The sequence below is a fragment of the Haliotis cracherodii genome, unplaced genomic scaffold (assembly GCF_022045235.1).
Source record: "Haliotis cracherodii isolate W230 unplaced genomic scaffold, xgHalCrac1.p SCAF_3, whole genome shotgun sequence".
In the NCBI taxonomy this organism is placed as follows: domain Eukaryota; kingdom Metazoa; phylum Mollusca; class Gastropoda; order Lepetellida; family Haliotidae; genus Haliotis; species Haliotis cracherodii.
Window position 1 is genome coordinate 49,293,370 of NW_027266286.1, and position 15,695 is coordinate 49,309,064.

Genomic DNA, 15,695 nt, shown 5'->3' on the forward strand with positions numbered 1-15,695 from the left:
TGAGTAATTAGTGACAGTGCCAACCCTCTCCTCCTGAATCCTGAATACCTCTTAACAACAATCTTAAAAACAATGAGATAACAGTCCGTTTTCAAGCAAAATTTCTTTTAAAAAAACATGAAAAAGAAAATATATATCTATCTATTTATATTTTCGTACGCCATTATTTTTTTTTATAAATGTTCAATCTGCGAACCAAGTACGATTTTGTATGAGTCCCGCGCACGACACTGCTGAGTCCCGAATAGCCTCTATATAGAACCGTTAGTCCTGCGTACCAGAAAGGGGGTTGGCAGACTGTTAATCTCTTATGTTGCTTACACCTTCGTTCACCTGCATCAAGACTACACCGCCACACTCCACCAGCGTCCAACAGACATGCGAGTAAACATAGTGAAGCTCCAATAAAATCTAGAAATTTGCTTTCAATCTTGAAGATATCCCTCGTCCTCGATGATTTAAAATAGGGAATTGTTGAACAAATTTTTACCATTTTTGAAACACATGTAGAATCAGATGTTATGGCTGCGTTTTCTGAACTCTTTCTGTCACATTTGTTGGCACGGCTCTCTAAGAGTTTTGTTTGTTTGTTTATTGTTTAACACATCACTCAGCAATATTCCAGCTATATGACAGCGTTCTGTAAATAATCGAGTTTGGACCAGACAATTCAGTGATTGACATCATGAGCATCGATCCACGCAATTGGGACACGATGACACGCATCAACCGAGTCAGCGAGCCTGACCAACCGATCCCGTTAGTCGTCTCTTACGACAAGCACAGGTTACTGAAGACCTAATTTAACCCAGATCTTCACGGGTCCTCTCTGTGAGAAACGGGTATTGTTTGCATGAATTATCCCATGTTAGCGGTCGTCCAAGAAACGCCAAGACTATACACTGATTAACCTTTAATAAAACAACTGGAAAGGATTTTAATCTAATATCTTTATGTATTTTAGGATTTGCACGTGAGCTTTTCAGTATCTTACTGCAAATATCTTTACTGTCTTGATTCAGTGTGCAACAGTGTGAAACAATTACTCATACAGCACGATCGATGTATTCCTTGTGGCATATAAACAGTCCCATATGACGGTCTCATATCCAAACAAACACACATGTCTACTTATGATTTAAAAAAGTCGCCATACATTATTCAGTGGCTAGACACGCGATTATTAGATAATACGTTTATGTTGGTATAGACTATGCAAGTAGCTTGAGGTTACATGCCTGACAGTGATTAATATGTACATAATGACATTGGGTATGCTTAAAATGTCTTATTGATGTGAGTGTAAGTTTGTTGTTTTTCCCATGTATACACAATGGGCGTTAACCTATATCCCCTAAATCTGGAAGCATCCCTTTAATGGAAGGCACAACCGTCTATTTCTCATTACCCTGGAAACCAACTAATACAGATTGATTTCCTTTGAAATTGATTTGTCAATATTATTGAGGTACCTTTTATTGACTGAATTACCTTAAATCGCATCGGAATAATAATAATGGCTTGAGCCTGCGATTGCATATTTGGTAAAAGAACAGAAATATTTAGATATGACACGTCTCTTACATTCCCATGATTGAACAGGATATTACTGCAATTGACTCAGCATTAATGTGTTGTTATGATTATATCAGTTCAAGGTGTAAAACAATTACAGCGATGGCGATAGCTTGTACGTAATATTTAATGCTATATGTAACACGCCCATCCATGAAGGAGATAGGAGGTAAGCGATATCCCTGTCTTATCCATGTTTTGGTTTCTCGGGTGGAAGCCGCGGGCGGCTGTATTAACCTAAAACTCCCTCTCCAGCTTCGCTCTCACATGTTAATTGAGAAATTAACACTAATAATAGGGTTGGGGATGAAACATGGCGTGCTGGGGCACACCACATGAAATGTAAACGATGTAAAAGCATGTAAACATGTTAATGGTACCCCGGTATTTCCCGTGACACAGCGCGACATACACAGGACAGGGACTGCTTCATGGATGACGAGGCGTTTCTTGCGGGATATATACTAAATATGTGTTTACGTCATGAACATGTCTTTGTTTGACTTTTAGATATGTACTTTATTGAACTTTATTGACATAAACTGCCGGGCAAAAGAAAGTATACATTCATGTTTGGTGGTGGCTAAAAATGAAACAAACAAGAAATGATTATTCGATGGTGAATGTAGTTTGCAGTGTTTCGGCGACAGATTTAAGCCTAGTAACTCTTTCATAATATTTATATTTTTTGGTCAAATCCAATTTTCAAGTGTATACCTTTTTGGCTCTGTTGTTTATATCAGTTCCAGTATACCTAATATGTCTAAGGTGGATATTTCGCCGCCCCTTCTCTCTTATAAATAGGAGTGTTTACACAATTTGCAAGTTACAAAATCGTAAAAACACAGACGATCATACATTTTACACTTTCAAAGTTAATGTAACTAGAGCAACAAAGCGGTTTACGTGAGTTCGACTGTATATGCAAACAGGATCCTCGAATGTGCTCATCTACAGGTCAACTGAAACTTTTTGCCAGTATTTTGACTTCCCACAGATAGCTCATTTTTCAACAACTCCATCCAAAGAGTGCCTTCCTGAAAAATGAAAAACAAAAAAAAACCCCGCGTAGAACCCATGTACAGCGAAACCCCGTTAATCCGGAATGTAGCGTTCCGACTGAAATCACGAACCAATCATCGGACAAAATGTAACTATGTATGCAAAAAGCAGCCCCAGCAGTCATTGTCTATATCTACATATGCACAAGTCGTGAAAATTGCGTTATGTTTTATAAAAATACCAGCTACCTGTATTAGGAATTACTGATTTTCACCCCCATGGGGAGTTTCGGGGCTGAATAGTTTCAAAATATCCCGACCTATCGTAAGAAAATAATGATGATGTAACCTACACGATTGTGCGTTTTCGTGCCCCGAAGACGTGGATCGTTGCTTATGCTGTCAACCATTGGTTTGCCTGTCCCAGATTCGATTAATTATAACATCTCATGATAGACATTGAATATTACTGACTGTGGCATAAAACACCATTCATCTGCTGTTCCACTTCCAAATGTGCACCATGTTCAGCTTAGTGTACTCATGCAACGTGTCCAACGTGTATCCTATATTAAATTTTTCATGTATAGTTAAAACGTTCTCACTTACATGAATGGCGTTCTCAGGCCCTCTCTTGCACACTAAAATAACAATATATGTATGTACCGGTAGTCTTTATTTATCATCCATCTCGACATACCATATTCTAAAACCTTTCAGAGGTCACCTTTGAAATGATAAACACCACCCCCATTAACTACCCCTACCTAAAACCTAGGTTACCCGCGGGCATTGCACATTCTCAATATCCGAATCACCATCATCCCATATCATACACTGGTCAGCTGATTTTAGCCTATGTATACTCAAAATCCGGTCAAAACACCTGACTAAAATGTATACGGGTCACTTCATTTTCACACCTCCGGTCATAATTACAAATTGTCGTCTCTGTTTCTTCCCATTTTTGTCAATAAACATGCGAGGGTAGGTTGTTAACCCCAGCCCAGAGTTCAGCACCCCTGGGCGCCCCGACTGCATTGGGGGACAAGATCCAACACTCGGGCGTAGGCCGGATAATCCCAAGATTGTCGCGCGAACAGGGCCGCCGCTGTTTTATCCATGGTTGGGATATAACACGGTGTAAGGGGTCGGGTGACGGTTTCATTGATGGTTAGGAAGGGATTTTGAGGTAACAGTGGGTGTTTGTGTACGACGTGTTATAAAATTCAAGTGTTTATTATTGAAACTCGTTTCATCGTGCGATATGGAAACATGTTTGCAAACAACGTTACATGAAACTTAACAAGAACGTATACTCACAGGAAAAGGTAATTTTGATTTTATCAATCGATTGATTTTTTGAAAATTCATAATGATTATGATCATATGGACCGTATGGTTTACAGAGTGATCAATCCCCAGGCCTGTCTACTCAACAAACACTTTCCAAAACAGACTAGGCAAGTCTGCTACCCTTCTATTTGGTATGTTCAGGGTAAACAGAAACATAACCCTTTAGCTTAAAAATGCTGGACAAACCAAACAGAGAATGTAAATAACCGGAAATATTTAAATCATATTATAGAGCTGCCAAAACAGCCGTTCGCTGATTGGTGATAATAAGAGTCAGAGATGCTAATTCGGCCTTGACCCTGCTCAGGTGATGCTCGTACTCTCGGCCAGAGCTTTGAGCGTTCCAGAAGGGAGTGCAACAAGTGCCCCCTCCCCAAAACACACACTTTTTGTTTCCAAAAAATTGCCGTTTGGTGGATGCTGAACTTCTACTGTACCGCGGTCAACTGCGGAGAAATGATAAAGCTGATAATTTGTTTCCGCTTAAAACCGAAGACCTCATTCCACAAAGCGATACAACATTGACTTACTATAGTCGTAGCGCTAAGATCGCTTTGTGGAACGAGGACCAAGCCAAGTGTCGGAGTCAAATTCCTACTGTAAATTTGAACTGAGGACATCACACTGGCTTGACACTGACATTATTTACAGTTACAATTAAAGATGGCCTCCCCTCGGATGGTTTGGCTGGGGCCGTGTAATTGGTTCCAACTAAACGAGGAGTACATGGATAGATGGAATTCAACACTCCCTGGCCCCAAAGTTACAGGAGGAAATTCGTGCTCAGCCCACTTTCATGCTCAAAATCCTGAGTTAGTACTTAATTGAGATTTGTTGAAAAGTTTAAAGGTACACTACGCTGCACGGTAACTGGGTCCATTTCGAGTCTTAAAACTTGATCAGGGCGTTGTGATTACTGTCAAGTGTATAACTGATAGATCGTATTTCTGTACTAAGGGTAATCATTAACTAGGAGCCAAAATCATTTAAAAAGATTACTGTAAATTGGCCGAAGACTTATCCCGTCATGTGTTTGCATGTGTTTCCTCGTTGGTATGTGAGTTGGGTGATTCAGGCCATGGTGGTAGAGCGTACTGCGAAGAAGTCACACTGATTAAAACTGAAGTGGTTAGGAAACTAGACCGTCGGAACCTATTTAAACATTTTTATTGCGAAAAGTCAAATGCATGGATTAGGCACAAGGGACACACTTACGAGGCTTTCTATGTACATGTCATTGCATTGTGGTTTGTGAATAATGATAATACAGGATACATGTACAGGGTCTGAACATCTACTGTAGCACGGCCAAGTGCGGAAATAACGATTTCGAGTATAACGAATGACGAATGGGAGAGAGAAACAAGTTTTGAGGGACCCACATGTCACAGAACATGTCCAGTGAAAGCCTTAAAGTTTATTTTCCTGGATAAGACAGGAAGCCTTTTCGGGGTAGAGTTATATTGAGTACAGAGTAGTATTGTTAAAAAACAGCCAACACCCAACCTTGAGCCAAAATAATGTTGTTTAATAGATGTCAGTATGACAGTGTGTCAGAGAGCTATTGGTGGCGTACTAATCCTTATGAGCCTGAGGTTTACACTATACTACAAAGCATTACGAATTACTACGTACTAGTGATCAATTATTTTATAAATTAACTGTTGGTATTTGACAATTACTGTAATTTCCCTGACCAGGATACATCGCCGAACGGGTATGAAAAATAAAGATAAAGTAATAATATTCAAATTCATTGGAGTCTGTGCGAATGTTATAGTACGGCATGAAAAGAAACAAAATATTTTGTTCGTGGCCTAACAACAATCATAAATTCATTAATAAGTGTTTTCGTATTTGTACTCGTTTGTACCTCAATTGGTCACTAGTATTGTTGGGACTAAAGACAACTGTCCATTAATTATCATACGTCAAATACAACTTCATAATATTGATAAGCAGCCAGACGGTTACAATTCCAATGGCGCAACGTTTGTCTTTGCTGTGAGGTCAAGCTGACCCGATGTGACCTTCTTTGGCCTGTGTCATTGACCTTGCGTACCATGTCCACCTACATCTTTGAGAAAACCACCTCCGTGGGACGATGTCGCCTGGATGGCCGGGGAGCAAGTATCCCGGATGGAGGAGGTTTGCTACGCGCCTTATCTCACTTCTGCCCGAATTGTGAGATATGCCACCAGGTGGCGCAGGGCGGCAAGGTCACGTTTTACGTGGCATAACGCCCATCACAAACAACTTGCAATAAACAACATTTTTTATTTGTATTTCAGCGATCTTGGGCAGGTGTCGGTCACTGTTTTCTTAGTGTTTCTTCCACTGATGTAATCACAAACTTCATTCCTGGTCTTACGATCATATGTTTGAGTTTATGAAGTTGGGCTGTGAGTTCTTTATATTCCATGTGGATTTAATCATTAAAGTTTTGAGTTAATACCCTATTACTTGTAAGCAGGCTGAGGGCTAAGTTTCCGTACAGCAAAACGTTTGACTCAATTCATTCAAACATCGCTAGCCGTGACAAGTATAGATTTATATTATCTAGTTCTGTTAATAGCTTGCAAAAACTAGTTTTCCAAATTTCATACAATGCGTTAATTTAACACAGGTCTTAACTTGTATACGCAGACAAAGTATATTGTTGAAATGACCCGACTGAACATATGCTGTGACTACAATTGTGTTATTGTGTTATTGTCATGGGTTATGCCTTCATATATTCCGCTGTGTTCAGTCTTTTTTGTGTGCAGGATATATACGTTCGACCATCTGTTTCTCTGTTTTACCTTTCGTTCTGTCGTGGCCCTTTGGTTTGTTTACCTGTCTACCTATCCATCCGTCGTTATGCCTACTGTCTTCCAGTCTGCGAGTCTGCTCGTCCGTCTGTCCTTACAATCAGACTCCATGTCTTTTAGTCTGCCAGTCTGCTCGTCCGTCTGTCCTTTCAGTCAGACACCATGTCTTCCAGTCAGCCAGTCTGCTCGTCCTTCTGTCCTTTCAGTCAGACACCATGTCTTCCAGTCTGCCAGTCTGCTCGTCCGTCTGTCCTTTCAGTCAGACTCAATGTCTTCCAGTCTGCCTGTCTGCTCGTCCTTCTGTCCTTTCAGTCAGACACCATGTCTTCCAGTCTGCCAGTCTGCTCGTCCGTCTGTCCTTTCAGTCAGACACCATGTCTTCCAGTCTGCCTGTCTGCTCGTCCTTCTGTCCTTTCAGTCAGACACCATGTCTTCCAGTCTGCCTGTCTGCTCGTCCGTCTGTCCTTTCAGTCAGACACCATGTCTTCCAGTCTGCCTGTCTGCTCGTCCTTCTGTCCTTTCAGTCAGACACCATGTCTTCCAGTCTGCCAGTCTGCTCGTCCTTCTGTCCTTTCAATCAGACACCATGTCTTCCAGTCAGCCAGTCTGCTCGTCCGTCTGTCCTTTCAGTCAGACACCATGTCTTCCAGTCTGCCTGTCTGCTCGTCCTTCTGTCCTTTCAGTCAGACACCATGTCTTCCAGTCTGCCTGTCTGCTCGTCCGTCTGTCCTTTCAGTCAGACACCATGTCTTCCAGTCTGCCTGTCTGCTCGTCCTTCTGTCCTTTCAGTCAGACACCATGTCTTCCAGTCTGCCAGTCTGCTCGTCCGTCTGTCCTTTCAGTCAGACACCATGTCTTCCAGTCTGCCAGTCTGCTCGTCCTTCTGTCCTTTCAATCAGACACCATGTCTTCCAGTCAGCCAGTCTGCTCGTCCGTCTGTCCTTTCAATCAGACACCATGTCTTCCAGTCTGCCTGTCTGCTCGTCCGTCTGTCCTTTCAGTCAGACACCATGTCTTCCAGTCTGCCAGTCTGCTCGTCCGTCTGTCCTTTCAATCAGACACCATGTCTTCCAGTCTGCCAGTCTGCTCGTCCGTCTGTCCTTTCAATCAGACACCATGTCTTCCAGTCTGCCAGTCTGCTCGTCCTTCTGTCCTTTCAGTCAGACACCATGTCTTCCAGTCTGCCAGTCTGCTCGTCCTTCTGTCCTTTCAATCAGACACCATGTCTTCCAGTCAGCCAGTCTGCTCGTCCGTCTGTCCTTTCAATCAGACACCATGTCTTCCAGTCTGCCTGTCTGCTCGTCCGTCTGTCCTTTAACTCAGACACAATGTCTTCCAGTCTGCCCGTCCGTCTGTCCTTTCAATCAGACACAATGTATGCCAGTCTGCTCGTCCGTCTGTCCTTTCAGACACCATGTCTTCCAGTCTGTTTGTCCCCCCGTCTGTCCTGGCGACAACCTGCCCACCTGTCTGCTATGCAGTCTACACCCTCGTACTGTGAATGTTTGACGAAATGCTAAAAAAAGGCAAATACACAAGAACAGAGCCTTCTATAAAAAAAACAAGCTTATTTGAAACTGAACAGAAATGTCGTCATCAAAGCTTAACAAGAAAAAAACTTCGGAGTAGTTAACGTGAGACGGATATTGGACTCAAATGAAGGTCAACAACAACTGACCGTCAAATCTGCCTGGATCCTCTGGAAAAGCCAAGGTTAAGCTGCCGTTTGACTCTTCTGTTTAGTTATCACAGGTTTTCAACGAAGTCGTTTTCCGGTATTCGTATAGTCAACATACGAGCTATCGTCTATTCCTTGTGTCAAGACAGGCAAAATCTCCGTAGAAAGTCCCGTCACTTCACGTTGTAAAGGGCGAGATGTTGATTGAATAAGGCGAGAAATGTCTAAAAAGTGTGACGTAACGGAAGCCTGATATTACAAAGAATAAACAGCGTGCACATTGCTTGCGAGCCGTCGTGTTTGGCGAGGTGGGATGTAGGGAGGTGTGTTTGCTCCGAGGAAAGATAGAGAACCTTATCCCCCTGTTCAAATCAAAAATAAAATACCACAAATTTCGCTTTTCCGTAGGATTCTTCCTTGACACATATAGAACAGTTCAATGCATTTTGAGTGGAAATTTAAAATTGTTGTGAATTCTACTCCAGAAATCGTTAAGTAAGAGTTTTCTGTCTAATTTGCCTCTGGAAACTGTCTTAAATATTTGAATGCAATAATTCACATATTAGCCTTCGCAGTTCGTGACGCCTTCAGCACACAACAAAAATAAATGTAAACGTCAAAACTATCTAATGAAGTGAAGCATTAATTGTTGTTTAAATATGGATACAAAAACACGATTCAAACGTATAAAAAGTAGACATATATTATGCAGGAGGCAAAAGAAAAATAATATTATTGAAGATAAAGTAATATTGAAATATGATCAGCCGATCGCCATCATACAACAAGTTAGTGTTAGTTAATTGGGAGCAAATACGCTTGCGATATTTTCGCTGTATGACGGAAAGCGCACTTAAATCCCCAATTAACTAACTAACATGAGTATGACGGGGCTTAACGCTTCCCGGGCTTTACATGCCAATAATTAAGTGATAATGATCCTATGTTTCTTATAACAATTAAACTAGATTGCATATTACGTGCCCCGTGGGGACTACAGGTCAGATTTGGTCCCCAGGAACTTGTGCGGGTCACGCCCGGTGTCTTTGATGGCATGTCGTCGTTGCTGACAATATCAATGGTTTGTCTCAACCAAGCTATTTTATACAGACCGCTGTCATAGATATCGAATATTGCTGAGTGTCGCCTTAAACAACAAAAAAAGAACATTACCGAAAATCGATATAACGATTCCAATTATTGTCCGTCTCTTGATCCAAGATTTCAATTGCACTTAACTTAAAAATATCCTACATCTAACCCCTGTACCTAGGAACAGGGTTATACTAAGCTCTTACTGACCCTCTAAACTCTGCGACAACGGAACACCGTTGTGTATATATATAGTTCCATCCCCAAGCATCAACTTCAACTGTGAACAGCATATCCAGCTACAGTGTACTCCATGTACATGACAAGTTGACGGAACCTCTGACCCCGACACACAGGTAGCACGTGTTAGGTGACCTTCTGGGGTTGAGTAAGTGTTAATTCTATTAGCGAAGGTACTTTTGGGAGACATCTTGGTATCACCACTTCCATCTCTTCTTACCTTGTTTGAGTTCGTGATGTCACACATCGCTCTATGATCCAACGTCACGTTAAATACTCAAAAGCGCAGACTCACAACAGATTTCTATTTCAAAACTGGTCCATGTATGTGTGTCCTATGTACAGACAAGTCTCCATTTAAACACTGTAGGTCTCGAACTGAGGTTCATCACGGCATGGTAACGACCTCTTACGTCCTTGATACCGACAGTTTTACAACCTTGATGTCATGACGGCGCTCGGCCTGCTTTCATGGACAGATATATCATCCATATGTTTTCAAGGGTTCTGAAAAGTACATAAAAAGTACGCGTGTAATAATGAGTCTATGTTAGTATGGTGCGCGATTTCATACTATGGTATTGGGACTAACAATGAAAATTGTGCGTGGCGATGCTACGGGTAGAGCAGGACATGCTTACCCTTTTTGCGAACATATGTTGTCATCACTGATTTTCAGTGATCCATTTATATAATTTTCATCACTATTTTTCCTTTGACTCCCTTTGGAAACTGTCTCGGCAGATATTTGATGCCTTGACCTTTTGAATTTTCAGCAAATATGAGTGAGTGAGTTGGGTTTTAACGCCGCTTTCAACAGCATTCCAGTTATATCACGGCGTGTCGGCTTTATGTGGGAGGAAAGCCCGAAGTGATGCAGGTCTTAGACGTTTATCACTTCGTTGAAACCCACGAGCACGGGTATAGTGTTGACAAACCTAGAAACATAATCGGGGCGAACCGGGATTCGAACCCACAATCAAAGGTTTCTGGCGTGTCCATGGGACGCAACTTCGCACAGCGAATTGCGGCGCCTTAGACGACTGGGCCACCCGTGCCCCTCAGCACAGATGACATAATGGAAACACCATGGTTGTCAAAGTTCACTTAGTGTTTTCAAGGATGTCTTAATAGTAAGGGTGTTACAGCGTATCAGTTTTGAAGTCATGTTTATTCTGTCAGCTTCGACACGGCTTTGAATATGGAAGACATCACTCCTTCACTACAGCTAATTATTAAGTTAAGGATATTTGTAATATTTTGAACATTTTCTACCAACTGGATATAATATTTTATTTATTAACCACAGACAAGAAAAGTACGTCGTTGCATACAGCGCCAAACGCTGTCACACTGACGACGGGGCGCATGCAGGGAGTCATCGATGCATAATCTCCCATTCAGAGAATTAGCAAATGAGTTTATAAGTTTTATGAAAAACACACGAGGATGCCTATCACATATTCAGATACATGACATTTTCACTCTTGGCAAATGTAGAAAATACATAGAATAGGTTTGGCGTGATTTAACAGTGATGACATTAGTATGCAGATTTAAATTCCCATTTCGTCAATGTTAACAGTACATCTCAAAAGATTATGACAGTGGCGTGTCACGCTTTATAAAAGCAAAAGCAAAGCAAAATAATCTTTGCACAGCTTGTTTGATGGCACGTTTAATCAATAGCACATATATATCTCAAATAAATATTTGTATTCTTTATTTAATACGACTGCCGAAATGTACACAACATTGTGTAACTGTTGATATTGACATTATCTATAGTCCACGAGCATATGAAACCACAGCAACTCAATATGAGAAAAAAAGTGTCGCTATCATTTAAAGAAAAACAATGTATTGTCTCTCTAAACAGAGTTGCGCAATAGATATTGTTCGTGTAAATAATCTCGTAATTGACCACCTTTTCTAGCGTCCCGCGGTGAACTCATCTCATTCTGGTGTGGCGGAGCTGGCGATTTGTCGCCACCACGAGCTTCGATGTTGTCAATGACATCAACAAACTGTGAGATGAGGCCTGGCATGCTTGATGAATACTAACACCGCGCACTAGGTTAATGTACCCGACTCACGACCGGGGGTAATGCGGGGCCAAGGTTGCTAAAGAACTGCAGGATTAGATCATGTAGGAACCAGGTGTTTATAGAGCTATTTTCGGTAGTATTTCGGGTTTGATGTTTGTGCTCGGGTGTAAATGTACGCGAAACAATTTGCAGGTAACGTTTACGCTGATTACAATTAGGCCTATTCAAGTTGTTTTAAAGTGTAGTGAAATTATTGTTAAAAGTTTAAACAGATGGTTTGACATTCTTAAAATGATAAACATGTAGAATGGTAATTATAAAGCTGTACAGACCGGAATTGGCATGATAGCATGAATGAACTTATTCTGCCTGGCAAAAGAAATTATACACTAGCTCGTCACGCCGAAGACCCGGGTTCGATTCCCGACATGGGTACAATGTGTAAAGCCCGTTTCTGGTGTCCGTTCCGTGATATTGCTGGAATATTGCTAAAAGCGGCGTAAAACCATACTCTCTCATTCATTACCTGATTACCTCTGCCAAAAAAAACCTATTACATTAGAAAGAAAAGGTGTTGTCATTGCCTATTACTCTCGACCAATAAAATAAGCAAAAATAATGCTAAGATTTAAGACTTAAGGAATAGCAAAACTTGCCGTTCTATGATCACCCATTTTTCCGAGGCAAGAGAGTCAACGGGCTATGCATTCACCAGAAATGGGTTTCACATTGTATCCATGTTGGGAATCGAACCTGGGTCTTCGGTTGGAAAAAAGGCCCCTTCATAGGGATGACGTATGAAATACAACATTAACAGCTAACAGTTTGATTGGCATTCAAGTTGGTGAGTAAATAAGAAAACGTACAACTTTATGGATAATAACTTCTGGTTAATTGCACATACCGACGTGTCCATGTCGATTCCTACTGTGGATTCTTAGCTTGATAACGGTGTAAGAATCTTCATCGAAATGTCGCTATGCAATAAACCAGAAACATTAATAACCGATGATTCGACCAGAGGTTATTCTCTCAAGTTGCGACCAGGCTTTCTAAGAGATCGAATTTGAAAAAAAGATCAGATATATTCTTAGAAACATAATCACAATAGCCAAACGACAAACATCAAACGGTTTGAAATATTTACTATCTAACTCGGTTCAGTGTAGGCCAGAGGATCTCGAGAGATAATCAGCGATTTATTTACTATATGATTAAATGTTAGGAAAAGTGTTGTGATCACTGTTAAGCAACACAAACTACAAGTCAGGAACCAAATACTGCATCGGTTGACATAACGAGGACAGAGGTTCACGGCCACAACTACATGTGACGTGGTTCGGTACACGTGCACGTTGATTCTGTGCTGGAGGATGACGGGACATGTCTTCAAGGCCGGTGTCAGCACGTACGTTGTACAGTGTATTTGTATTAACGATAGCCGGCAAGCGCAAAGCCTTTAAACTATATCATATTGCTGAGAAATAAATATTTTCTTTGACTGCATTTAATGCACGACGTACATTTTGATTTGGATATTGTTCTAGCACATTCTTTCAAAGAAATATTATTTCAAGTTTGTAACATTTGTTCTCTTGAAGCACACAATCCACTTTTTGAGCATCGCTCGTGGTGAAGGATGTTTCAGGCTCTGTTATTGTGATCAGCAGGGGTAGACGCCATTATTCATTTCCAACTTGTCCAGATCTCATTTCAGACCAGTGAGTTGTGTAAAATAAGTAAGACTTCAGGATACAGTAATTGTTCACGAGTCCCGGACTAGTAGCCATGCCTGTCCCCGGTGAGCCTGGATACAACGTTTTGGTAGGGAGTGGTGCGTTCTTTTATTATGTAATTCGTGTTGAGTTGCCGAGTAATTATGTTGAAAACATATCACGTAATGAGTTGATTTTATACGTTCAAACGTTTACATTTGGTATACCCGATAAAATGTCCGAATTGAAGTGAAAATATTAATGACGCAAAGTCACCTCCTTTGAAGGAATTCTATACCTTTTAAACAGATATTAATTCTAAACGATATGATGATCACGACCTAAATCATGATCTTGAAGAAGTGGAACCAAATTAATTTGACTACGATATTTAAATAGAACAATTACAGCTGAAGAAGTCAGAGAAGCAGTCAAGTCTTTAAAACGTAACAAATGACATTGAAAAAGGTTTTATCATTGACTCAATATTATTGATGCACACTATCGTGTAACCTCATACTAACACCTGGAATAGTCCCAGATCAATGGTTAATTGGAGACATTTAACCAATGTAAAGGGGAGACACAGAAGATCCCAACTCTTTTATCCTGTCAACTCCTGTCACTATCTTGAATTGTCTTGGAAAGTGTTTTACAGGTATTCTCAACAGGAGGCTGAATACTTTCTTAGAAATACATAATAGGCAGGTTTCCGTAAGCACCATTCAACAATTGATAACATATTTGTAATGCACCTCCCCAATAACATACTCAAAATTTATTCTTTTTAAAACTATATTGTGCATTCATTGACTTCTCTAAAGCCTTTGATAATGTCCCCAGTCGTCTAAGGCGCCGCGATTCGCTGTGCAGAGCTGTGTCCCTTGGACACGCCAGAAATCTATGCTTGTGGGTTCGAATCCCGGTTCGCCACGATTATGTTTCTAGGTTTGTCAGCACCATACCCGTGCTCATGGGTTTCATCGAAGTTGTAAACGTCTGAGACCTGCATTACTTCGGGCTTTCCTACCACATTAAGCTGACACGCCGTGATGTAACTGGAATACTGTTAAAAGCGGCGTTGAACCTAACTCACTCACTCACTCACTCCCACATTAAGCTGGAACGCGGCGATATAACTGGAATACTGTTAAAAGCGGCGTAAAACCCAACTCACTCACACCGGAGGCTGGGTCTCTGGAACAAGTTACTTAAGAGCGGTAGAACGGTAAATTCTTTCTGTTAACCCAAAACATGTACAAAGATATAAAATCACGTATTTCAATGTTAAATCATCCCGAGGCAAGGGCGTTAACTGACTGTAATAGTTAGTGAACGCCCTTGCCTGGGGACGATGCGAACGCTCATGTATATCCTTGGTTAAGTCACATACAATCAGGTACTATTAAATAGCTTAAATTTTGAAAGCCGCTCTCTTGTCTCATCATATAAAAAAATGTCGAAGTGATACCATGTCAACTTCTAAAGGCACATATTACCAATATCAAAAACACCCACCTTCTTTTAGCAGCAACTTATTTTGGCCCAAACCTATAGCCTATACTATACTAAAATATATTATAACGAATCATAAGCTCCCAGTTGAGACTGGTCACTTGAGTGGCATTACCAGGGAAAACAGACTGTGTACTTTATGAGACTCGTCCGCTGTAGTTTCACCTATGAAGCATTTCATTCTTATAGATTATTGTATATACTACAATAATATTCATAATTTTCAAACATATTTACATTTAAACAACTATTTTGTACTTTCAATCTTAAAGACTTAACATGTTTGTCAAAATTTATCAGCAAAATTTTCAATAAGTAACAAACTTACAAATTACATTAGCCATTCTTATGTCATGCAAATGAATAATAATGTTCTATTTTGTTATTTGCTCTTGTACTACCGGTGCTGGCCTTTATGGAGAAGAAAAAGCAAGAAGCTGTAACATTATATATATATATATATATATATATATATATATATATATACGCCTCAATGACACCGACTGCAGCGCTTGGCACAGCGTCTAGCCAATGCCCAAATTATGAACATACAAGCTCTTTAAGTTGTCTGGTAATACAGAACCTTTAAGCTCCCACGTTACAAACATTCTATTTTAGCTTCTTTAAGGTGTGGCTCTTTAAAACTAGAAATAGAAGATATT